This window comes from Dasypus novemcinctus, chromosome X (genome assembly GCF_030445035.2).
Source record: "Dasypus novemcinctus isolate mDasNov1 chromosome X, mDasNov1.1.hap2, whole genome shotgun sequence".
Taxonomy (NCBI): domain Eukaryota; kingdom Metazoa; phylum Chordata; class Mammalia; order Cingulata; family Dasypodidae; genus Dasypus; species Dasypus novemcinctus.
In genome coordinates, this window is record NC_080704.1 from 74,254,292 (window position 1) to 74,281,369 (window position 27,078).

General features: G+C 39.6%; 1 pseudogene; it reads right to left on the reverse strand.

Annotated features, from left to right (window-relative positions):
• Nucleotides 1-24,852: 24,852 nt before the first annotated feature.
• Nucleotides 24,853-25,759, reverse strand: LOC101426534 (putative monooxygenase p33MONOX pseudogene; annotated as a pseudogene).
• Between the last annotated feature and the right edge of the window lie 1,319 nt (nt 25,760-27,078).

Genomic DNA, 27,078 nt, shown 5'->3' on the forward strand with positions numbered 1-27,078 from the left:
ACATTTTTATGTACTCTATATACATGCCCTGGAGAACTCCCTTCCAATCTTGTGCTCCCTATCAATAACATCCCAGACCAGTATTCCTCCCCTGCCATAGTTGCACTTCTCTGTGATCCAAAACTTTGGTCAGAAATGATACCTAATATAATGCCAGGTTCCATTAATAGTATGATGGAATATAGTGATGGGTTTAAAGGTTAAATATAGAATGGATGGTCCAAAAATGAGCCCTTGATACTAATGACTATGCTTGTGAGCCTGTGCACCTGAAATAAGAACTAGGCCTAGAGCTGCAGGGTGCCCAAGAATTACCTCCTGAGAGCCTCCATGTTGCTCAAGTGTGGCCAGTCTCAAAGCCAAACTCAGCATGTAAATGCATTATGTTCCCCCAGTGTGGGACATGACTCCTGGGAATGAACCTCCCTGGCACCAAATGGTAACTACCAAGTACCAGCTGATGATGTAACTAGAAAACGACCTTGAATAAAAGGGTCAACTCAGACCAGCAGAATATCTCAGCCTACATGTAATATCAGATGTTAAAAATGCTTTTTGGCCTTGAATTAAAGGGGGAAATGGAAAGGACAAATGAGTTTATATGACTATGAGTCTCCAAAAAAGAGTCGGGAGGTCACCAAAGGGGTCACTCTTACACATGCCTCAGCAGGGTCCCAGAAACAGCCAAAGTAGATACATGCCTGGGTATTGGTTCTTCTGAGGGCTACGAAGACCCACATGTTCTATGGTCATGACAGATGCAGTTCAGGGCATGTCAGTTGGCCCTACTTTAAAGTTCATGTTTCTGTGTGATGGAGCTGGACTCAGATGTGATCTTTGTCCACAAGTCTCTCCTGTTACTTTTACTGGAACTGTAGTTGGTGCAGGGAACCTGAATCTCTGGACTGACCATGTGATAGCCAGGCCCTGAGTCTCAACAGACTTGCAACACCTACACTCTGGTTTATTGAACTTACCACACTCAGCTAACATGGAGGTGAAGATGGTCAACCACCACACCAGACAGCCAAGAGTGCCTACAAGTGAAAGCAGGAGAATTGCATCCAGCAATTTTTGATATAGATGTGGAGTGGACACAACCATTCTAAGGTCCACAGGATGGAGTAACAGAGTATGAATTAGAGTGGACTTACTGATATTCTATTCATGAGCTATTGTGATTAGTAATCGAAGAAAATGTGGCATTGGTATGGAGAAAGTGGCCATGGTGGCTGCTGGGGGTAGGGAGTGGGAGTTGTTCTGGGTGCTGCAGAGACTGTTACCGGACATTGTATGTCCTCCCATGGCCCACTGGGTGGACTGTTGGAGAATGTGGGCTATGGTGTGGACCATTGACCATGGGGTGCAGTGGTGCTCAGAGATGTATTCACCAAATGCAATGAATGTCTCATGATGATGGAGGAGGTTGTTGTTACGGGGGGAGGAGTGAGGTGAGGGTGGGGTGTATATGGGGACCTCATATTTTTTTAATGTAACATTAAAACAATAAAGGAAAAAAGGTTAGGAATATAATACATACTAATTTAGAAAATCTAAAGTAAAGTAAAAATTAAATTGAGGTACTATAAGTGAAAGATATCATAAAACATTGTTTTTGTCATTTTGCCATTCATCAGTGTAATAAGTGTCCTCTATGTACAGTGGCAAGACAATCTCTTCCATTCCTTCCTCAGTGTCTACATTCTTCTTTTTATTTTTAATTTTGTCTTCAAAAAAGTCGTAGATCACAGTAAATTCAAGTTTTGGAGAGGATGTGGAGGAATTGGAACACTCATCCACTGTTGGTGGGAATGCAGAATGATCCAGCCATTCAGGAGTTCAGTTTAGCATTTCCTAAAAAATACTAGCTATAGATTTGCCATATGACCCAGCAATTCCACTGCTGGGTATATACCCAGAAGAACTGAAAACAAGAATATGAACCAATATATGCACACCAATGTCCATAGTGGCATTATTCATTATTGCCAAAAATTGGAATCAACCTAAGTGCCCATCAACAAATGAATGGATAAAAAAATGTCATATATACATACAATGGGATACTACTCAGCTATAAAAATGAATACAGCAATAATACATGGGATATCATGGATTAATCTTGAGGACAATATGTTGAATGAAGCAAGGGAGGCATTGAAGGATAAATACAACATGACTTCTCTGATATGAGTTAAACAAATCAAGTTGTCTCAGAGACCTAGAGACTGGATGATAGGCTTACAGGAAATTGGGAGAGAGGAGAATGTGGTGGGCTGACACCTATATGGGTAAAATCTATAATAAATTCAATGTAAGTAGTTGTGCAGGTGAAGGATAAGAAGGGCGCATAGGGATACTATTGGGTGGGGCTTTGCAAGCTTGAGGGAGGTTATGGTTGAGACTATGGGTCAGATGGTCCATGGAATTGGGCGGAGGTTTTTGGGGGAGAAGGTGAACATGGGAGATCGTCAGGTACATGGTTGAAACTATAATTTTGAAAACTCTTTAGAAAATATAATAAGGAATGTTTACTTGTTTAAGGTGTTTGATGGGGGGCATCTGGCAAAAGTTGCACCTGGGGCAGGATTCTAGGGAGTGCGTGAGTGCTCGTCTTACCATAGTGTGTTGTATCAGTGGATGGAGATCCATACAATGAGAGGGAAACTGTTGTACACCCATCCTAGGGAGTCCTGATGTTTTCAAACAAAGAGAACATTGTCTCTGAAGATCATTGGTCGCTCCCAATTTGGGAAGACAGTCTAGTGTGTCAGGCCCTCAACATTGCTGCAAGTATCTATGAATCTTATCCTTCAAGCAGTGAAGCTTGTTTGTTACTGTGGGCCTCATGGTGAGGGGAAGAGAGGAATAAAATAGATGGAAGTGTGGGTAACTGGGAAGCAATGGAAGTGTTCCAAAAGATTGTGCAATGATGGATACAGGCCATGTTAAATTTCACCAAAAATTTATGAAAGTGTATACTCTAAAATGTAAACCATAATGTAATCCAAAATGGAACCATGTTCAGTAGCTATGTTTCAACATCTGTACATCAGCTGTAGCAAATATAATGTCCACATGTAAAAAGATCATTGCTGGGGAAGGGGGATAAGGGTTTGATGTTGGATATATGGGAGTCCACTATATTGTGTGTGACTTTACTATGATCGAAAACTTTTGACCATTATTTAATTGGGTAGTTTGTCTTTTAATTGTTGAGTTCTGTGATCTCTTTATTTTTCATGGATATTAAATCACTCTCAGATATGTGATTTCCAAATATTTTCTCCCATTGAGTCAGCTGCATTTTCACCCTTCTGACTTTTGAATCTGTTGAGATGCAAAAGTGTTTAATTTTTGGTAGTTCCCATTGATTTGATTTTCCTTTGTTGCTCATGCTTTGGTTAGGTTTTAAGAAACTACTGCCCACAACAAGATTTTTGAAGATGTTTTCCTATATTTTTTCTAGGAGTTTTATCGTTGTTACATTTATATTAAATCATTGATCCATTTTGAGTTAATTTTTGTATAAGGGACGAGATAGCTGTTCCCTTTCTTTCATTTGGATATGGAAATCCTGTTCTCCCAGCACCATTTGTTGAATAGACTGTTCTTGCCCAGCAGGGAGGGCTTGACTACCTTCTCAAAAATCCCTTGACTGTAAATGTGGGGTCTATTTCTGAGTTCTTGATTCAGTTCCATGTATCAATATGTCTGTTTTTATGCCAGTACCATGTTGTTTTTTCTCACTCTAGCTAAATAATATACTTTAGAGTGTGAAAGTAAATACCCTCTAACTTTGTTCTTATTTAAGATCTTTTTCACTGTTCAGGGCCTCTTATTCTTCCATAAAAATTTGATAATTTTTTTTTTTCATTTCTCCAGAAAAGGCTGTTGGGATTTTTATTGGGATTGCGTTGAACCTATAAATTAGTTTGGTAGAATTGACATCTTACAAATATTTAGGTTTCCAGTCCATGAACAAGGAATGTTCTTCCATTTATTTAAGTCTTCTTCAGTTTCTTTTAGCAATGTTTTGTAGTTTTCTGTATATAGGTCCTTTATGTCCTTGCTTAAGTTTATACCTAAATATATGACTGTTTTAGTTGTTTTTGTAAATGGAATTTTTTTCTGATTTCTTCCTCAGATTGCAGATCAGTAGTGTGTAGAAATGCTGTTGATTTTTGTATTTTAAAATTGTATCCCAATATTTTGCTGAACATGCCTATTAGTTCTAGTAACTTTGTTGTGGATTTTTCAGGAGATTCCAGATATAGGATATTATAGTGAAAGTTTTTCTCCTTCCTTTCCTATTTGGGTGCCATTTATTTATTTATTTATTTATTTATTTATCTATCTATCTATCTATTCTTACTCTAATGAGAACCTCTAGCTCAATATTGAATAACAATGGTGACAGTGGGCTTCCTCGATGTGTTCCTAAATCTTAGCCTGAAAGTATTCAGTCTTTCACCCTTTAGTACAATGCTAGCTGTAGAGTTTTCATACATGCATTTTACCATATTGAGAAAGCTTCCTTCTATCCCTATCTTTTGGGGTGTTTTTCTCAAAAAAGGGTGCCTTATTTTGTCAAATGACTTTCCTGCATCAATCAATAGAATCATATGATTTTTCTTCTTCGATTTATTAATGTGGTTTATTACACTAATAAATATTCTTGTGCTGAATTACCCTTACATATCTGGGATAAAAAAAAACACTTGATTGTGGTGTATAGTTTTTTGAAAAAGTTTTGGATCACAGAGGGACAACTATGGCAGAGAAGAAGCACTGGTGTGAGATGTCACTGATGGGGGATGCATGGGTGGGAGGGAGTTCTTCACAGCATGCATATGGGGTATATAGATATGTTCAAATGTTCATCGAGTATTGTCATAGTGGCTAGAGTTACACACAACAACTGAGGGAGTGGTGATTTCCCATCCTGGGAAACTCTTCCAGATTCCCCAAAGGAAGAACTACAATCCCCCAAGTGCAAGGACAAAGACCAGCAAAGAAGGAAGGTCCAATTATGGGCCCTTGATACTGAGGACTCTGCTTATGTGCCTGTGTGCTTGAAATTTCAACTAGGCCTAGACATGCAGGGTGCCTAAGAGTTACCTCCTGAGAGCATCTGTGTTGCTCAAATGTGGCCATTCTCTAAGCCAAACTCAACAAGCAAATGCATTATCTTCCCCCTATCATGGGATATGACTCCCAGGGATGAGCCTCCCTGGTGCAGAGGGACTAGTTCCAAGCACCAGCTGGTGATGTAGCTAAAAAAAGGCCTTGGATAAAAGGTGAAAATGGTAAAGACAAATAAGTTTATATGGCTAAGAGACTTCAAAATGAGTTAGGAGGTCATCAGAGGGATCACACTCATGTACATCTCAGCAGGATCCCAGAGACAGCCAAATTAGATACAACCCCAGACAGAGGTGTATCTGTGGGGTATGGAGACATCCAGTTCCAATGGTTATTGCAGATGGCTCTGGAGTTCAGTGCCTTGCAAGTGGGCCTTACTTTGGAATTTGGGCTTCAGAGTGTGATGGAGTTGGACTCAGATGTGATCTCTCTACACAAGCCTCTATTGTCACTTTACTGAACCTGTAGTTGGTATACGCTCAGGAGACTTAAATCTCTGGACTGTTCATGTGCAGCTGGGCTCTGGGCCTCAGCCGAGTTGCAAAACCTACTCTCCAGTTCATTGGGCTTACCCAGGTCAGCTAACAGGGAGGTGAGGATGGTCAACCACCACACCAGGGAACCAAGGGTGTCTACAACTGCAAGTAGAAGAATCACATCCACCAACCATGTGGGATATAAGCCCCCTCTCAATTTAAAGGTGGAGTGGACATCACCAACCCAGCATCCTCAGATTGGAGGAATGAAATATAGATTAGAGTGGACTTAATTAGTATTCTACTATAGAATTATTGTGACTCTAGCAATGGAAGAAATTGTGTCATTGATGTGGAGACAGTGGCCATGGGATTTGATGAGGACAGGGAGAGAGAAGAGATATGACATGGGGGCATTTTTGGAACTTGGAATTTTCCTATATGATATTCCAGTGACACATGCAGGACATTACATATCTTGCCACAACCCACTGAATGGACTGGGGGAGAGCATAAATTACAATGTAAATTATAATCTCATTCTCTGTAACAGTGTTCCAAAATGTATCAATCAAATGCAATAAGTGTTCCACATTGATGAAAGAGGTTGTTGATGTGGGAGGAGAGTGACGGGGTGGAGAGTGGAGTATATGGAAACCTCATATTTTTTATGTAACTTTTTGTGTAATCTATGTATATTTTTAAAAAATTCACTCATCCATAATAAATAAAGAGAGAAAGAGAGAAAGAAAGAAAAACAGGAAGAATGAATGAATGAATGAATGAAAGGAAGGAAGAAAGAAAGGAAGAAAGAAAGAGAGAAAGAAAGAAAGAAGCTTTAGATTACATAAATGTTGCATAAAAATAAAATGGATTCCCATATGCCCCACTCCCTCCCCCTCCTGCACTTTCCCACCTTAACAATATCTTTCTTTAGTGTGATACATTTGTTACAATTAGTGAACCCATATTGAAACATTGCTATTAATCATGGACCACAGCTTACATTATAGTTTGTCTCACTCAATTTTGAAAGTTATGACAAAATATACAATGGCTTGTATCCACCAGGGCAATGTCATGCAGGACAAATCCATTGTCCCAAAAATGCCACCATATTACACCTATTCTACCCTCTCCCATCCCTCAGAACCTCCCATCCCTCAGGTAGCCACTGGCTTTACATCAATGATGAGTTTTTCCATTGCTAGAATAATAAGCCTATAATAGAATAATAATAAATCTACTTTAGTCCATTGTTTGTTCCCTCATGTTGAGGATTTGGGGATGGTAATGCTCATTCTACTTCTAGTTGCGTTCCCATTGGGCAGATGGATAGAGCTATCTTTCTTGCATTTGCAGACACTCTCTGTTCCTTGGGGTGGGAGTTGTCCATCATCATATCCTTGTTAGTTGTCCTGAGTGAGTCCAGCAAACTGAAGAGTAGGTGTTACAACTCTGCTGAGACTCGGGGCTCAACTGGACTGGTATATGTACAGAATAAAGATTTAAGTCTCTGGGACATATATTTATCAAGTATAGTGCTAATTATGGGTTCAGATAACAGGACCGGAAGAGGCACGTGTAGAACACCTATAAATTATTCTAACTCGGTTACACTGGGGAGCATAAATTACAAAGTAAGGCCCACTGACAGCATGTCAAATTCCTGAGCCATCTGTCCTGCTTATTGTTTATGCCTATGCTTCTAAGATATATGAATACGTTCAAGTGTTCATGGGGTATTGTCTCAGTGGGAGGAGATCCACACAATAACTGAAAGAATATTAATTTACTTTTGGATTCTGTTTGCAAGTATTTGTTGAGAGTTTTTGCATCTATATTCATTAGAGATATTGGTCTGTAATTTTTTTTCATAATATCTTTATCTGATTTTGGTATTGGGTGATGTTAATTTAACAGATTGAGTTTGATAGCATTTTTTCCTGTTCAGTTTTTTGGATGAGCTTGAGCAAGTTTGGTATTAGATTGTGTTAGAATGATTGGTAAAATTCACCTGTGAAGCCATTTGGTCCCACAGTTTTCCTTTTGTGTGGTATTTTATGACTGTTTCAATCTCTTCATTTGAGGTCTTTTTAATGTAATTTTTAAATTATCTTTTTTAAAGATATATAGATCACACAAAATGTTACATTAAAAAATATGAGGTTCCCATATACTCCACTCCCCACCCCCACCACTCCTCCCACATCACCAACCTCTTTCACCATTGTAGCATATTCATTGCCTTTGGTGAATACATTTTGAAGACTGCTGCATGGCATGAATTAGAGTTTGCATTGTAGTTTACACTCTCCCTCAATACATTCATTGGGTTATGGCAGGATATATAATGTCCAGCATCTGTCCCTGCAATATCACTTAGGACAATTCCAAGAGTCAAAAACGTCCCCATATCACATCTCTTCTTCCACTTCCCTGCCCTCAGGAACTACCATGGGCACTGTCTCCACATCAATGAAACAATTTCTTCCATTGTTAGAGTCACAATAGTTCTATAGTAGAATACCAGTAAGTCCACTCTAATCCATATTTTATTCCTCTATCCTGTGGACCCTGGGATGGTGATGTCCACTCCACCTCTAAATCAGAGACTTCAATCCCACATAGCTGATCGATGTGATTTTCTTACTTGCAGGTGTATACTTTCTCAGTTCTCTGGTGTGCTGCCTGACCATCCACACCCTCCTGTTAGCAGATCTGGGTAAGTCAACTGAATGGGAGAGTAGGTTTTGCAACTCTGCTGAGGCTCAGGCCCAACTGGCATATGGACAGTCCAGAGATTCAAGTTTCATGGGCATACACCAACCCCAGCACCAACCACAGGTTCAGTAAAAGTGACAGAAGAGGCATGTGTAGACAGGTCACATCTGAGTCCAACTTCATCACACTCAGGAGCACAAATTCCAAAGTAGGGCTCACTGTCAAGACACTGGACTCCAGACCCATCTTGCCATGACCACAGAACCTGTGTGTCTCTGTAGCCCTCAAAAGCACCAGTAGCTGGGGTGTATCTACTTTGGCTATCTCTGGGATCCTACTGAGACATGCATAAGCATGACCCCTCTGAAGACCTCCCAAAACACTTTGAAGTCTCTTAGCCATAAAAACTCATTTGTCTTTAATTCCCCCTTTAATTTCCCCCTTTAATTCAAGGCCTTTTTCTAGATGCATCACCAGCTGGTGATTGGCAGTAATCCCTTGGTGCCAGGGAAGCTCATCCCCGGGAGTCATGTCCCATACTGGGGGGAAGGTAATGCATTTACAGGCTGAGCTTGGCTTAGAGACTGGCCACATTGAGCAACATGGAGGCTCTCAGGAGGTAACTCTTAGGCAACTTGCATGTCTAGGCCTATTTGAAATTTCAAGCACACAGGCACATAAGCATAGTCATCAGTATCAAGGGCCCATCATTGGATCATCCTTCCTCACTGGTCTTTGCCCTTGTACTTGGGGGATTGTTGATCTTCCATTGGGGAATATGATAGGGTTCCCCCAGATGGAAACTCAACACTCCCTCATTTGTTGTGTGCAACTCTTTCTACTATGACAATACCCTATGAATCTGAACATATTTATATACCCTGTATACATGCTCTGTAGTACTCCCTCCCTCCCATGCTTCCCCCATCAATGACACCCTACACCAGTGTTCCTTCTGTGCCATAGTTGAATCCCTTTGTGATCCAAAACTTCTTCAATAATGAAGCCTAATATATTGCCAAGTTCAATTAGTAGGAAAATTGAATATTAATGACAGGTTTAAAGATTTAAAATCCATTCTGTCAGTCAATGTCTTTTGCTTGTGTAGTTCAAGCCATTAACATTCAATATTATTACTGTAAAGTCATTACTTCCTTCATCCATTTTTGTCTACAACTCTCTCGTCATATCATTCAATTGCCCATCTTTCTATCTTTTAGTTTAATCTTCTGAATAATCTTCATTTCTACACTCTTCTCCAATCTCTCACTCTTGTTTTTTTTTTTTTTCTCATTTCAGGCTACAACACTCCTTTTACTATCTCTTGTCTTTCTTGTCTTTTGGTAACATTTTCTCTCCAATTTTGTCTGTGAAGACTTTGAACACACCCTCATTTTTGAAGGAGAGTTTTGCTGAATACAGAATTCTTGGTTGGTAATTTTCCTCTTTCAGCACTTTAAATACATCATTCCACTTTCTGCTCACTTCCATGGTTTCTGATGAATCTTAATCTTATCAAGGTTCCCTTGTATGTGTTGCTTTGTTTCTCTCTTGCTGCCTTCAGAATACTCTCGATCTCTGATTTTGTCATTGTGAATAGTAGGTGTCTCAGGGTAGGTCTATTCAGATTTATTTTGTTTGGGGTGCATTTTCCTTCTTGAATATTGATATTTATGCTTTTCATAAGCATTAGGTATCTTTCACTCATTATTTCTTCAAGTAATCTTTCTGCCCTTTTTCCATTCTCTTCTCCTAGGACACCAATAAATTGAATGTTTGTGCATTTCATGTTGTCATTCAGTTCTGTGAAACTCTGTTCCATTTTTTTCCATTCTCTTCTCTTTCTATTCTCCTGTCTTTTAGAGTTCAGATGTTCAGTCTTTAAAATGACTAAATCTGTATTCAAGCAAATTCAAATATGCCCTTATGTATTGCTAATGTATTTTTAATCCCATCCATCATGTTGTTCATTCCCATAAAGTATGTTACTTTTCTTTGCATGCTTTCAAATTATTTTTTATGCTCACCCAGTGTCTTCTCAATATCCTGTATTTCTTTATTAATATTTTCCTTAAATTCTTTGAATAGATTTAGGAGAGTTGTTTGATTATAACTGATTAACTATCTTAAATCTTGTGTCTCTTCAGGATATTTGGTTTGTTCTTTTGTCTGGGCCTTCTCTTCCTATTTCTCAGAATGGCTTGTGATTTTTTCCTGAAATCTAGGCATCTGAATATTTTGGTGAATTTAAACTGTTGGCCAATTTCTCTCTCTTGCCTATTTTTTTTCACAGCTCTTCTTTGGTATTTGGTTCAACTTATTCCAACTCTTTAAAATTGCCCAGATTGAGTTATCAAAGAAGAACTAAGAACTCACTAATGGGGCACAGATTTTCTCCTAGGGGTTAGGCTAGAGAGAGATCCAAGAATAGTTTTTGTCCATGCAATTTCCATACAAATGAGCAGATGGCACTCATTGGCACATCTTTCCATGGAGGTGTTCAGTGTTGGTTTTCCTGTACTCTTGTGCTGAATCTTCAGAGCAGAGATTCAAAATGGGCCCTGCTGGCTGAATTTACTGAAGAAAATCCCCCCTGTTGCACTCTCCCTTTTCCTTTGAAACAACTGAAAGTGAGGAAGATGTCTGTCACCCTCTCAGCTTCAGTGATCCAAGGGTTTAACCCCAGCTTAATATCTTGGGGGTGGGAGGGAGGAGGCCTTCCTGTCCACTACAGAGGTTTGGTAATCTATGTTTGTTGTTTTTTATTCTTCTTCTCTCTGTCCCTCACCCTCCTGGGAGTTATGTAGCACTCTTCTTGTCTGTTGGCCCCCAAAACAGGTCGCTTGGACAGCTTTTGGTTCTTTATCCATTGTTTTGTGAGAGCACTGAGGCCTTCTTGTTACTCTGATGCCATCCTCCCACAATACTTCATCAGCTAATGTTTATCTGGGAATGTCTTAATTTCTCCCTCATTTTCAAGTGTTAGTTTTGTTGGATATAAAATTCTTGTTTAACAAGTATTTTCATTCAACACTTTATTTATTCTCACGGCCTTCAAATTCAGGTTCAAGTTTGTGGCAATTTTTTCCCATGGGTGGTGATATATTCTATCATAAGCTGTAAAATATCTCCTTGTCTTTCTGGTATATCAGCAGCTATTGATGATCTTTGCTTATATTCATTTATTCATTAAGAGGAACAAAATAATGATAATTTCATCATTCTTACATTATTAGCCATAATATTTCTATGAAGTGAAATTTCCCTTTATCTATTATTTGATTACCTAATGAAGACTATCAAACAATTTTAAATTTTAGATATTAAAGGAAATGTTTGCTTACACAGGCTGAAAAATTCAGGGAATATTCAGGTGGTAGACATTTAGATTTTGTATAGCTAAAAATATAGTCTTGTTTAAAGACAAACTAAATCCAATAAAAATAGCTTTAAGCTCAAGCTGACACACAATTCTTAAAACTCCACATCTCATACCCTTCTTAATCACTGTGTTCACAATCAAGGACTTATCTCCCTACTTGACCAATGCTCTTTCACTCCTAGTTTAGTACTTGTCACAGAGTATCATAAAACTTCTTCACTAATTCAATGCATATTTACTCAGCACCCACTCAAGATGAGGACTGAAAGAATCCATAAACACTAGAAATTAGGATATTTTAATAACCCCAGTGAGAAATTCCACTGGAGTATTTGGATGTCAACATTGTGTTAAACACTGTATTTTGTGCTTTCAAATATGGCTTTTTATTCAGTGTAGTATATTCTCAATTGAATGTGTCTGAGCACTAAGTGGCCTTTTGCCAAAATAATAAATAAATAAAATCTAGAATAATTATCAGTAATCTATCTTATATTTTAAATTAAAAGAGGAAAAATTGAAAAAAATTTAAGCTAATGTCTACTATACAACTCTTTAGTTTAGAGGTTATTTGAAAAATTGAAATGGTACCCCTTTTTCCTATATGCTATCTCATTAAACATGCTATGTATACAGCCAAAGTGAGAACATTCATTTACTCATATATTCAAGAACATTTCATCAAGAGGCAAATGTGTGCAAGACTCTGTGACAGAAGCAGAGGGTTTCAGGTATGGCCTTGTGAAAGTCACAGTCTTAGTAAATAGACAATGAGACAGTATAGTCAGCATTGTGATAAGGTGCTCTACAGAGACCTTTGGAGGGATAAAATCACCTAGAGGAGAAAAGGATGGTACAAATGATGCAACACACTGGGTTCTTCAGATTTGGAGTCCATAAACAGTTTGAGAAGATAAGATACTCAGTATGTCAGAAGCAAAGAAAGGTCTGGAGTCTATCCATTTTCCAGGTATTGCAGAAAGATACTATTTGTATTATTTAAGAGTAGTCATGCAGCCTGATCATGAAGAAAAAGCTACCTAAAGACCTCTCTTCACATCCATGGCCTGCACATCCTTGATAGAATTCCCCTGAACTAGATCTGGTAATGTGTCAGGTTATATCTGTGAAAAGGAACAAGATTGGATTTTTTGGGTTGTTGGTCACAGGCAACTTGCAAGTTTCCCCATCTGCTTCCCATCTTCCTCTATGCCTACTTCATCACCATTCAGGCCTAGGGCCAAGCATATTTCAAGTTGTCCCTCCTTCTTCTAAAGGTGTCTGTTGACCCTGATAAGAAAGCCTATTTGGGGAATTAAGTTGAGGGAATATGAATAAGAATGGTCACCTCTTGAGTTTTCACTCAGAAATGCAGCAGATGAGAGGGTTTTAAGGAGAAGGAAAGAGGGAAGAGTTGGGAGAGCAATTTTTGGAGGGGAAAAAGGTATTTAGAAGGCATGGTATGAGAAACAGAAAAGAGTACAAGAAGTCTTCCCACATAAATCCTGATCTCCTGATTGTATTGGCTCTAGGAAGAGAGAGGAGGTGGCCAGGAGGAATAGGCTGAGCAATTTCCCTACCATCTCGTTATATCTCGAAATAAGCCAGAGTTTTGCAACATTTCTACCAAAGTCCCCTTTAGGATTTACTTTCTAATAAACTCTTCTGTGGGTTTCAGGGCAAGATCTTCCTAAATAGCAACTTAATTTGGTTGATTGTAAGCTATATTCATTTTCTTTTTTCTTTTTTTGTCAAATTCTACTCAATTTATTCATTTTTTAAAAAAATATTACATTAAAAAAATATGAGGTCCCCATTCACCCCCACCACCCCCATCCCACCACTCCTCCCACAGTAACACTCTCCCCCATCATCATGACACATCCATTGCATCTGGTGAGTACATCTCTGGGCATCGCTGCACCCCATGGCCTATTGTCCACACCATAGCCCACACTCTCCCACATTCCATCCAGTGGGCCATGGGAGGACATAGAATGTCCGGCAATTGTCCCTGCAGCACCACTCAGGACAACTCCAAGTCCCAAAAATGCCTCCACATCTCATCTCTTCCTCCCATTCCCTGCACCCAGCAGCCACCATGGCCACTTTTTCCACACCAATGCCACATTTTCTCGATTATTAGTGACAATAGTTCATGAATAGAATATCATTAAATCCACTCTAATCCTTACTGTATTCCTCTTTCCTGTGGACCTTGGCTTGGTTGTGTCCATTCCACATCTATGTCAAGAGAGGGCTTAGATTCCACACGGATACTGGATGCAATTTCTCCTGCTTTCAGTTGTAAGCACTCTAGGCTCCATGGTGTGGTGGTTGACATTCTTCAACTCCATGTTAGCTGAGTGGGGTAAGTTCAATAAATCAGAGTGTAGGAGCTGAAGTCTGTTGAGGTTCAGGGCCTGGCTATCATATTGTCAGTCCAGAGATTCAAATCCCCTAGATATTTCTTAAACCCCAGCACCAACTCCAATTCCAGTAAAGTAGCATGAAAAGCTTGTGAAAAGAGATGCCATCTGAGTCCAGCTCCATCATGCAGAAACACAGCTCCAAAGAAGGGCCAACTGACATGGCAGTGAACTCCATCTGCCATACCATAGAACCTGTGGGTCTCTTTAGCCCTCAAAAGAACCAGTACCTGGGCTTGTATCTACTTTAACTGTCTCTGGAACTCTGCTCAGGTGTGCATAAGGGCAATCCTTCTGACAACCTCCAGAATCGTTTTTAGAGACTCATAGCCATATAAACTCATTTGTCCTTTCCATTTCCCCCTTACTTTAGCTCAAAGAGCATTTTTAACTCCTGTTGTTATATGTAGACAGGGATATTCTGCTGGTCCACGTTGAACCTTTAATTCAAGGTCATTTTCTAGTTATGTCATCAGCTGGTACTTGGTAGTGATCCCTCGGTGCCAGGGAGGCTCATCCCCTGGTGTCATGTCCCATGCTGGGGGGAAGGCAGTGCATTTACATGCTGAGTTTGGCTTTGAGCCTGGCCACATTTGAGTAACACGGAGGCTGTCAGGAGGGAACCCTTAGGCACAGTGCTGCTCTAGGCCCTGTTCTTATTTCAAGTGTATAGGCTCACAAGCATAGTCATTAGTATCAGGGGGGTCACTGTTGGATCCTCATTCCTTCCTGGTCCTTGCCATTGCACTTGGGGGACTGCCACTGCTCCCCTAGGGACCACGACAGAGCCCCTCCCCCAACGGCCAGGAACCCAGTACTTCCCAGCTGTTGTTTTTAATTGTTTCCACTATGAGTATATCCAAACATTTCCATGCACTACATTCATTTTCATTCTCACTTTTTCTCTCATTTTCTTTCTGTGTTTCTCTCCTTCCAATCTCTGACTTTGCTGTTTCATTTGTTCTTTCTAGCTTTCTATTTCCCACCTATTTCTTTCTCCTCCTTCCACCCTTTCTATTCAGTTTTTCTTCACTATCTATTGCTTTCCCTTCTCTTAATGCTCTTGTACTTGCTCTTTTCTACTGCCCCATCCTTATATTCCAGTTCAGTCTTTCTATCTCCTCTCCCCCAGTTTTCAGATCTAAACTCTCCCCATTCCTGTCTTTTGAGCTCTGACTTACTTTTACCAGGTGCCTGTGCAAAACTGTCCAAACAATGTATCTAGGTTTTAATTGTACTATTGTCAAGCTTTAATTCAAATAGACCCAAAACGTTACTTCAAATATTTCAATTCAACAAATATTTACAGAGCAACTACAATGTATTAGACATTATGCTTGATGTTTCCACAACCATGATTTCATTATCTCTTCAAAATAACCTCGTGAAGAAAGAAGAGACTATTATCCCTATTTTACAGATAAGGAAACTGAACTAACAGGTAAGGTTCAGGGAGGGAAAGAGAACATGACTAAATAACATAACTAGAAAGCTAAAGAATTAAAATTTGTGTCTGGTTCCCAAACTCAAGCTTTATCACACACTACCAGGCTGAGAATGATCAATACCTATTGCATGAGCTAATACAGAAAGTGAAATTGGAGCATAGGTATGAGGAGGGGTTAGAAGGCAGAAGAATGGTCACAAAACAAAGGCAGACTGATAGAAACCCCAGCCTCTCCTTAACTCTAGTTTTTCAACCTAAATTCTGCACACTCAGTAGCATCCTTTCTATGCTTTATATAGACAGAGAGTATCTTAGTATTTTTAGCATCCCCAGCCAATGGAGTCCAGATATAAGATTTACTTCTTAGACCTGAGACCTGACACTGAGTATGTATGTCTCCCCACTTTATCTGCACTTCCTTTGTTACCATTTGAATCTGATATCCAGTGGGCCAAGGATGAACCATAGGCATCTGCGTATCCCTCAACTTTCTATATTCTGTCCCATTACCTCATGTTCCTCCAATGCTTAGATTTAACCTCCTGCCTGATTATTCTGTCTCATACTAATGTAGGTCTGGAACACTGAACACATGCTTATAACAACCTCCCACAAAAGCTTTCCTTCTCATGGGGCAAGTTCTACCCCTTTGCCTACCATGCTACCCAACAGTTACCCACAGCCAGATCTACAATTATCCACTATGAAGTGGCCTGCAATAATTCTCTGCCTTATCCTACATTGTCCAAGCTGCCTATATCTATTCAGTCCTATAATTCAAGTCATAATTGTCTGCCCCATGGCTACTAGTCCTCAATGTCAGCAAGGTCTTGGGGACATATAGTTGAAGTCCTATAGCTGGAAGTCCTATAGCTGAGTCACAAAAAAGCAGAATTTCACCTCAAATGAGGACCTGAGTCTGGTCTCCTCCCCCATTACATTATCTTGCTTCTATAGCCACAATTCAGGCTGGAATTAATTAAGTAGTACATGTTTTTCAGGTACAGCATAACCTTTCAGTATGGAACTCTGATTGACAGGTTCTAATTTATAAGCTTTATTCCAGTGAGTAGACAAACACCGCTGTGTTCAGACTGTATCTTTTGAAGGTTATAGCATTTAGACCCCAAAGCTCTTAATTTTATTGAAAATGGGAGAAAAAATGTCATACAAATATTTCATTTTGAAGGATGATTCCAACACACACCTCTTACTCCAGTAATTGCCACCCACACACACTATAATCTGAGAATCAACTACAGGAGGGCTCAGATCCCTGTAATGTCTGTCTTTGGTGTCCCAGGGCAGTAGAAATGGGCTATGTCTTTCCTATTTGGATGGATGGCAGAATCTCATCTTCCCTGTGTACACATAGATTGAACACTTTTGTCTGTAAGTGGAGCATTTTAGTGCAAGTATTGTAAATACAGAAGCATACTTACATATCTGATGGCGCCAGTAATGGAGTGGCTGAAGAAAAGTTGACATGTCAAGGGGAACAAAGAATTTGGTACCAAGGGAGCTATGGGGAAAGAAATGGTAATCCCAATAGGATCACTGGAAGTGGGTAGCACAAACTGAGGGGAAAGGACTATGTTAATTAAAGTAGGAGTGAGATGAGAACAGAATGGAAAATAGAATGGGGCTGGTATCTAGGAAAGGCATGAGCTGGAAGAAACATTTAGGCATGGAGACTGGAGAGGAAAGTATCCAGTTTAGGAGTGAAAGAGTGGCCTAAGGGAATGTTGCAGACTGAACTTGCTGGTGGCAGCCAAAACTGTCAAAAGCCCCTATGTTTCTTGGAGAATACAAAGGGAAGAAAAAGCCCAACTTGACAACAGACAGGAGATTAGGGAATGAAAAAGCAGGCTTGCTTGAGAGTCATGCATTGCAGTCAGGGGGTTGATTTGAACTCTCCTTTACAAAGTGTATATATGGTTCACTAAAAAGAGAAAATTTATCCTTCTCAGGCCAAGATGCCCTGGCTTTGCCAAAAATAACCTTGGCCAAAGGGAAAGCTATGAACAAGAGCTTAGGCAGGCAGGTATTGAAAAGAAAATAGTGGTGGAAGGTTGCTACTCTTTGGCCTTTTCTGCCTTCTAATTCTATATGCAGCTTTGTGTTTCAAGATTCTCCAGAAATGTTCACCACAGACACACTTGGATTCCAGTCCTGTCTCCATCACTGCATGGCCATGGGCAAGTCATTTTATCTTTATAAACTTCAGTCTTACCTTCTGTAAACTGAAGACACTCCTTTTTTCAAGTTACAATTGATGTATTTATTTTTCTTACATGTATAACTGTTTAATGAAATGAGATTTCCAAGTAACAGAAAATAAATAACATTTTAAAGAAATATTTAATGTACACTGCATATTTATAAAATAATTTCTGTGATTTTTAAATGAATAGACTGCAAATCCCTTATGATGCCATTTTAAAGTATCAAAAGTGAGAATTCTATGTAACAAAACAGGTAGAATGAGGGCACATATTTCCCCAGAAAATGAAGATAGTCTTTTTTTTTAATTATTTATTTATTTTTAAAAATTACATTAAAAAATATGAGGTCCCATTCAACCCCACCGCCCTGAAGATAGTCTTAAACTCACAAAGATGTCACTGAAGATTCTCAATAAGTGTTAAGTGCATTTAAGGCAACTCTGACCCTCTCTGGCCACAAGAAGACAGGTACAGGAAATACCAAAGATAGAACACCACTTCCCCTTTGCTTACGGATGGTCTGAGCCTTCAGCCAGTTGACTCCTCTAGTAGACAAGTGGAGCAGGTGTGTGTTGACTCCTGAAAGTTTGAGCATAGAATGGGTGTTGGGGTGAAGAAATATTAAAGTTCTTTTCAAGTAAGGTTGGAGAGGAGGTAGGAGCTACCAGAAAGTCCAATGTAGCTGAGAGTTTACTTGCAACCATTTCCCCATTGTCACCACTTCCTACACAGAAATAGGAAGTCGATCTTGACCACCATCAAATACGAGCTGCCCCTTTCTGAGTTATAGGATTTCCTGAATCTTGGCTCAAATACTGCTATTATCTCTTTCTCACTCCCACTTTCTTCCCTGCCTCTACTTTCACTCAACAGAATAGCTATATGGAACTTCCTTTGTGGGATTCTGCCAAGCCTACAGTTCTCCATTTTCTCTAGCAGCATGATCTGGCTTTGTCAGGGAGGATAACAGCCTCAAACCTCCCCTCTTGTCCTGTTATCATAGATGGAGGTAATTGAATTCTTTCAGTACTGACTGTATGCTGAGCACATTGTCAAACATATTATATGTGTTATCTAATTCAGTAAGTGTAAAGGTCATATACCCATATATGAGAAAACTAAGCCTGAGAGAAAGGGAATAAACTTATGCAAGATCACACAGTTAAGGAATGGCAGAGTCAGGGATTTGGTTTTGTGACTCTAAAGCCACTATAAGCCCCTCTGGGGAAGCCTCTGACTCTGCCTTAATCGGCTCTATGTGGTCCTCTTCTGGTTCCATATACACATAGCCCACTATGTGTGGTGAAAATGGGGAGCCATTCACAGGTAATCTCCACTCACACTCACCCTGGGCATTCTTTTAGTTGTCACCCTCTGCCTCAAATAACCTGTGAACTGGTAATGATGACTACTGTTCTTCACTGCCATCCTACCAATCTCACAGCAACCTTTTCCCTGAAACTGAATGAATAAACTGTTCCCTGGCCTGGATTAGATAATGGGACCCTTAATCCATCCTGATGCTATTGCTATCTGGGAGGACCAGATTTTACACTTATCTCTATCCCAGAATCGCCTGATCAGCTGGCAGAAGATCACTGATCATTCTAGCCTGGGTGGAATCAATGCTGCCTGGAAGGAAAGCAATTTCAGTCTTAACTCCATGGATGCCTTAAATGGAACCACAAGATCTTTTCCTGTCTTTCTTGTAAAAAACAGTGTGTCAGCCCAGGTAGGCCACAAAAGTTGGTTCATTTCTGCCATTTGACCATACCCTGGCCCAAACTTGAGACAAGGAATATGCTAGCAAGCAATGACCAAGAGCTTAGCCACAGCTGTTCTGTGATTCCACATCCTGTGCCTGGCCCATGCCCTAGCCCTACAGTTTCATTAGCTTCATTTTAATGTGCTTTTTAAATCCTCAAATGTAGCCAAAACCAACATCAAATAACATCAAAGAACACAAGGTCATAACTCTCCCATTCCTCATCCTTCAGTCTCTCAACTCACTGAGAACTGGAATGGGCATACACACCACAGTTTTATCTCCTGCCTATCTTGTCAGATGGTCATAAGACTGCTGCCACTTTATGAGCTATTCTCACACATTGCTACCCCAGAACCCGCTGTAAGAGAAATTTTGTGTCACCATAACGCAAGGAGAAGAAGAAGGAATAAAAAGAGGGGAAGAAAGAAAATCCATCCCAAAGCAATCTTCAGATCCCTGCCTCCCTGAGGCCATGATTGCTGGGCCTACTGGCCCTGACCAGTCCTTCTGGGAGGCAGAGTTGGAAGAATCAGTCTCTTTACTCTTTGTCTCCTAGTCTTCCTCACTCCTTTTCCTTCTTATTTCTTTGCTTCTTTTCTTCCAAAGCCATCAAGGGACAAGTATTCTAACAAGCTCCCAAGATGGGATGCAAATCCTTGCCATGCCAGGGGATTTACCAGTTGCTTCCCTTGAGCTCATGAGTAGAGATGTCAAGAGCACCAGACAGGTGTGGGAAGTCTACCATGAATACAAGTTCAATGCTGGGGGCCTGCAACCATATGTGGAAGTCAAACTGTCTGAGCTGAAGGAATTCCCCAGTAGAGAGAAATTCAGGAAAACACTTTGGATTATAGTTTTCCCAAACCATGCTGATGAGTACTGGGGGCAGGACTCTAGGACTGACTGGAAAGGGCTTTGGCCCTTCATTTAGGAGCCATGAGTTTGTAGTTCTGTGTGTTTCTTGAAAAGTCAATTTTCTCTCTTGGTTTCAGAATCTCTCAGAAACATAGCAAACTCTCTCCCAGACAATGTTGTCCCAAAGTGCAGACTTTCTAACATTTAAAGAAGATATGTTGATGTTTTGGTTGATAAGACTTTGAGGAAGAGATTTCAGAAGTAGCTATGTGAAAGTAAGACCATGAGACAAAAGTAACTCTCAAACTCATGTTAAACACTTCCGCCCCTATTAAAATAAAGCTCAGGATCTGCTGCTGTGCCCCACTTCACCTTCCTCTCCCTCTTAGAATCTGGCTAGGTTTCTAAAGTCCCTTACTGTAATGTGGACAGAGGGTCTCTATAGCCCTACCACTCTATGATTCTCTAGTCCCTGAGTTTGCTTCTCTTTCCTTCTTGATAGTAACATTTGTGAGTTTAAATTTTTCTCCTGTGCATAATTAAGAATCTATATATCTATAGAATTTGCATCTACATCTATTTCTACCTTTTATCTAGTCTATCTATGATCAACCTATCTATCTATCTTTAAGTCTAAAATTTAAGGAGCCATTTAGGGTCCTTTATATCACTGAAAAATAAGATCAGTTAACTAGAGGATAATTCCTCTTCTCATTGTAATTTCTTTTTTTAAGCTTTTTTTCTTATAAAATGAGCTCAAATATTAATTAATGAGGTCCATTTGTCCTTTAGTAATAGAGATAAATAATATCACTTCCCTTCAAATTAAGAACTATTACTAATACAGAATTGATAATGTTATTTTATTATGACATCATAATAAATCATAAAAGAGGGATATGGGAGAAGAGGGATATGGGAGAAGCATTCAGGTAATTGTCCCCATCCATTTCTCTCGGCGTGTCATTGTTTTAGTTTCACCCTTGCTAAATCAACTATCATGCAATGAGTTGGCTTCAAAAAATTGGATTTATTGGTTCATTGTTTTGAGGCTAGGAGAATTCCAAATTAAGGTGTCATTGGGGAGATGCTTTCTTTCAAACACTAACATTTTGGGGTTGGTTGCCAGTGATCCTGGATCCTGGGGTCCTTTGTCATATGACAGTGCATATGTAGGTCTCTTTTGGCCTCTCCCTTCTCTTCTGGCTTCCATTGATTTTCAGCTTCTGGCTGTTCTTTCTGTGGCTTATTTCTCTCTCTTTATCCATCACTATCGACCTTCAGTAATAAGATTAATATCCATCCTCAGACACATCATATCTGAAGTAATCACATCAAGGTCCAATTTACACAGAATATATTAAGTTTAAGAACATGTTATTATGGTGTACATAGCTCCAAACCACCACAACCAAGTTATATCGGAGGTTTCCAAACTTTCTTGGTTACCAATACAATTAGATGCTCATTAACTTTGTCATGGTGTTCTTAGGCATAAGAATTATCTAACAGTTCCATTTATTAAATAATTAAGTTCAAACAACTTAATATATATTTATGTTTCGATAACTTAGAGGCCATTTAAAAATTAATGCACAGAAAGTGAAAGAAACGTATTCATACACATAATAATATGCAGTAAAATATTATTTCATTTTTCTTAATTAGCCACCTTTTGGGCAGGACTCAACTTCTCAGACTTTGGAATCAGATAGGATACCACTACCTTCATTTCTTATTCCACATAAATTTAAACATAATGCCTGATTTTTATCACAGCAACCATAAAAAAGAATGTAGCACAATCTAATGTTAAATCTGTGAACTAACTCAGGCTAGTAGGTTGTATAATATCTAGCATATGTCAGGAATGCCTGTGTTTCACTCAAATATTAAAAATATCCCACAATGCTTTTGTGAATTCACTATGGTGCCCCAATGTGCCTTACCTCATAGTTTGGGAACCATAGAGTTAAAATAAAAAAACCTCTGGACTTTCTTAGACATAACTTTCTTCCTTCTACCTCCACCTCCTGAAATGCCTTTACTTAGATTTATTTCCCCAGTACATCCTTTGTTTTCATAACAAGTTGAAATAAGATGAAGAGTATGTCTACACCATCCATAAAATTGCTATTGAAGACAAGTCCCACTCTTGTCCTCTCATATTGTAACTGGAAGTATTTTTGTAAAAGTGCATATCTGATGCACCCATCAGATTGGAAAACACTTAAAAACTTGACAACTGCAAGTGCTGGTGAAGATACGAGGCAATGGGTAAGAGGAAAAGAAGAAACACAATTGACTCTACTTTTTCACCTTGAATGAGATTGATTCTTCAAAGTTGGGATGGGAAGAAGGGAGACTTTACAGCCATACTGTGAATAATAATAATAATAGTATTTACTCAGAAAGGAAGTGTGTGTATGTATATATGTATATATATGTGTGTGTTTGTGTGTATATATACACACACATATATATATATATATTTAGCTGATGGTAGTTTAGGTTGGTAAAATCACTTTGGAAAGAAGTTTGTTATTATCTATTAAAGCTGGACATATGATTACCTTATGACCCAGATAGTCCATAACAACTTTTATGCTCTGAAAATACTAATGCTCCTGTGAACCAGGATATGGGTACTGGAATGGTCATGACATTCTGTTATGGTATGCCAGCATCAATTTAGATGCAATCTAAATGTTCATGTAGAGTAGAAGGAATAAATAGATTGTGGTGTATTTATGCAATGGAATACTATTTGGCAATGAAAAGAAAGGAACAATAGTTATATTCAACATATATTAATCTCACAACCATAATGTTGATTAAAAGAACCCAGGAGGAATACACACTGTATGATTGCATTAATATAAAATTTGTAAAAGTGCAAATCTATATATATTTTCTGGATGTATACACAGGTGGTAAATAAAAGACGTACTTCTAGTTCTTCCAGAATGCAGTAGCCTCATTACCTTGCTGGTCCTACCTGAACAATTAAAACACTCTAGATATAACACAAAAAAATAATATAGTAGCTTTCTGAAGGGTGGAAAGAAGAAAGTGGACTGTCTAGAGACCTTGAGTTTTTATGAATGACAGGATGGTGAGTTCCCTGGATTTGATAATTGCCTTGCACATATCCCAGATAGGGCACTGCAGAAATCTCTAAATTAGAACTCCCAATTGGCATCGAAAAAAATTCTCCAAGAAAAACCTGCTTTCTCTATCCAAAGGACCAGGAAAGGAGTTGCCTAACAGCAGAAAACATTTTTTACAATACCCTCCCTACTTCAGACAAACACCACCAGAAACACAACAACACTCCACCCCCAGGGTTTTAGTACAATTGAGCAGGAAGTTGATCCACTCCATCACCATACTCTGAGTAAGCAGGTGGCAAATTAACATATTCATTCTGTTTGTAGGCAGGAGAGTGGAGAGCTGATTTACTGTGCCTTACCCAGCTAAAACAGGTGGCCACCCAGAAAAAATGGTTTCAGGTCTTGGGTTAAACAAAGAATCAAAATAGGGTAACAACAGTTTCACACAAACCTCAAGACTATAATCTAACTGTGGTTACCATCTTCTTGGCTTTAAAAAAGCTTAAACATCCATTGATCTATAGCAAGGCTCAGGAAATTTTCAACCAAATTGGGGTTAAATTAAAATTAATCTCACTTAAAAGTTCAAGAAAGGATATGCAGAACCTAGTGTTTGCTCTGTGACACAACAAAGGGAATCATCCTTCCAACAGCACTGACCCAAGAGGTACTGCATGAAGCATTGGCTGCAGGAGACAGCGATCCCTAAGGTCTCCCAAAACGGCCAAGAGAGTCCAGTTTCAACAGTAGGAAGAGAGGTCCCTGCCAAGACTAACTTATTTCTGTATCAATATCTCAAACAGATCTGAGGTCCCATCCCACCAACAAGGCCAGACCACAGTTAGCACAGTGTCAAGAGGGCCAGGTTTGTCTTAACTAGTCAGCAAACACCACTACTCCATGATTTGTCAATGCTCATGTTGCTAGTGGTGTAGGAATCAAGTAGAAACCTGGGTTTTGCAACATCACAAACATTATTTACCTAGTAAGCAATAATTAAAGTTCTTGTCTAGGGTACATGATAGAAAAGTAGGTAACAAGAGCCTCGATACACTACTGCTGAGATCAGTTAGTTTAACTTTGAACTAAAGTAGTACAAAATGGTTTCTTCCACACAAAAAAGACAAACTATGCACTAATGTTTCTCAAAAGTCAACGGTGTCTCCAGCTCTAGCCTCAGTTTAACATGTTTTTTTAAAAAATACACCTTTCCTATGTAAGAGCCAAAGTAATATGGGGATGGGGAGCAAGATGCCCTTTATCCAGAGTCCCTGGAATAGAAAGCATTCTAGAACCCAGTGGGCATGAACACATTCAAGTCACAGTGTTTGAGATTATGGGTCTTCCCTTCCATCACTGGTACATCCATCTTTGGTGGATTGAAGAATGCTGGGTCCTCTGCCATGTGGGTAGCCTGGATGTGGATCAGTTCCATTGGAGAGGGCTTCTATACTCCTCTATAAACCCAGGTGGCAAAGCCTCATGAATCAGATTTCTGGGAGGATCTTGGGCCAAAGAGGCTCCATTTTTCTGATGAGTTTCTGTCCTTATCCCCACTTCTGAAATCCATGATGCCAGAATTCGGGCCAGGTAAAGCTGTGGAAGAACCAGGAGTGAACCAGCCTCTGGCTTTCTGTTTAGGGGAAGAGTGGGGGTTGCTGCTTGGAGTAGACTGAGCCGATGAAGGCTGCTTTTCTTCTTTAATTATCTCTCGGCTCTGAAGTTTTAGTTTGTGGAAAGCTTTTGCCATGAGAAGGTACTTGGTGTCCTCGGTGGTAAGGATCTTGTGGGGTGTGTAGTCAGTATCTCTCAGCTCTGCCTGTTGCTCAAAATGCTGAATGCTATCCTAGGTCTGTTTTGTGATCAGAGAACTAATGATGACATGGGTAGCTTTATCTTTCACCACTAGGACCTTGTCCACACTGTCAGTGGCTGGTGATGGGGTCACAGCAGGGGAGGATACACTGGCCTCTCCTTACTCTAACTTGGTGAGGTGCTGACACTTACACTCTGGAATCACGGGCTTCCAGGAGATGCTGCCCATGTCTGATGGAAGAGGAGTCGTGGGCCCTATGGTCCTCGAGGGCATCGTCATCATCGCTGAATGCTCAACGGTACATCCCAGTGGGCAGGGGCATCTTGCCTAGATACCCACTAGGCTCAAGAGCAAGTACTTCTGGTTGTCTTGAAGCCATTGAAAAACTTGGATCCAGGTGCTTTTTCTGGATAGAATTCCAGAGCTGATTTCCTGCTACCACAGTGAAATGATGTGATGATAATGCTGACATACAGATATTAATGAGGAACATTGTCCAGCTGCAGTAAATTAGCAAAGCTTCCCAGGAAGAGTTTATCCAGAGGTTCTATTTCTCCACTGGCATGGTGCTGCCTGCGGCCCAAGCTCTGGCACTAACAAGGTTTAGAGGTCCCACATCTCTCTAGACGCTGTGGCCCAGTCCGGACCCAAGCCATGTTGCGCGCAGTTTTGTGCCGACGGCGACACGGAAAGTCTCCGGTACGTATCCGAGGGCACAGGCTGTTAGGAGGTATTTTTCACATCATAAATAGCCTAAAAGAAAGGCTAAAGAAAGTTCTCTAAACAGAAAGCAAATTATGAACAAAAGAAGGTTTAGGTCTATAGAAAGGAAAGAAGAGCATTGAAAAGGGTAAAGATAGGGGTAAGTTAAATAAGACAATTTTTTCATGAATTTCTTAAATTGTATTTGAAGATTGAAGCAAAACATATTTAAAAAATCTGTTGTAGTGACAAATTTATGTAGAATAAATAATAAATTATATATAAAAAGTGGGATTTTAAAAGGGTATAAAGAAAGTATGATTTCCTAAACTTCACTTGAAATTGACAGTGATAAAATTAGACTAATTTATGTATGTCTATTGCAACACCTAGAGCAATCACTAAGAAAACTATACGAAATGATATTCTTAAAAACACTAGAAATAAATCACAATTATGAGTGAGTGTAGCCCAGGTTTGAGCACATGCTTCCTATGTACGAGGTCCTGGGTTCAATCCCTGGTACCTCCTAAAAAATGTGGTATGTACAGAAATAAACCATGGTCAACCACCAAATCAGGGAAATGAGAGTGCCTACAACTCCAAGGAGGAGAATCACATCCATCAATCATGTAGGATCTAAGCACCCTCTCAGTATAGAGGTGGAGTGGACATCACCAACCCAGGGTCCACAGAATGAAGAAATAAAATATGGGCTAGAGTGAACTTACTGATATACTACTATAAAACTATTGTGACTAGTAATGGAAGAAACTGCAGCATTGATGTGGAGAAAGTGACCACGGTAGTTGCTGACGGCAGGGAGAGGGAAGAAGGGATGAAATGTGGGGGCATTTTTGGAACTTGGAGTTGTCCTAAATGATATTGCAGGGACAGATGCTGGACATTATATATCCTGCCATAACCCACTGAATGTACTGAGGGAGAGTGTAAACTGCAACATAAATTATAATCCATGTGGTGTAGCAGTGCTCC